The following is a 204-nucleotide window of genomic DNA, read 5'->3' as shown; positions in this document are numbered from 1 at the left end:
GGGATGATGAAATAGAGCTACTACTTGAGTAGCCATCGTGTTCCTTGAGTTGATCGGTACTTGATCCCTTAGAGGAAACAAGTTGCATAGTAGAGACTTCTTCAAAACTTGGGGGAGAAGCATCATACAAAGGATTTTGGTTAAGGACTAGGAGAGTTTGCTCATACAATTTAGTAAGAGCCTCTGTTTTTCTCTTAGTACCAT

This window comes from Theobroma umbraticum, unplaced genomic scaffold (genome assembly GCF_002168275.2).
Source record: "Theobroma umbraticum cultivar Fairchild unplaced genomic scaffold, ASM216827v3 scaffold_106.0, whole genome shotgun sequence".
Taxonomy (NCBI): domain Eukaryota; kingdom Viridiplantae; phylum Streptophyta; class Magnoliopsida; order Malvales; family Malvaceae; genus Theobroma; species Theobroma umbraticum.
Note: the sequence above shows the minus strand (reverse complement) of the source record.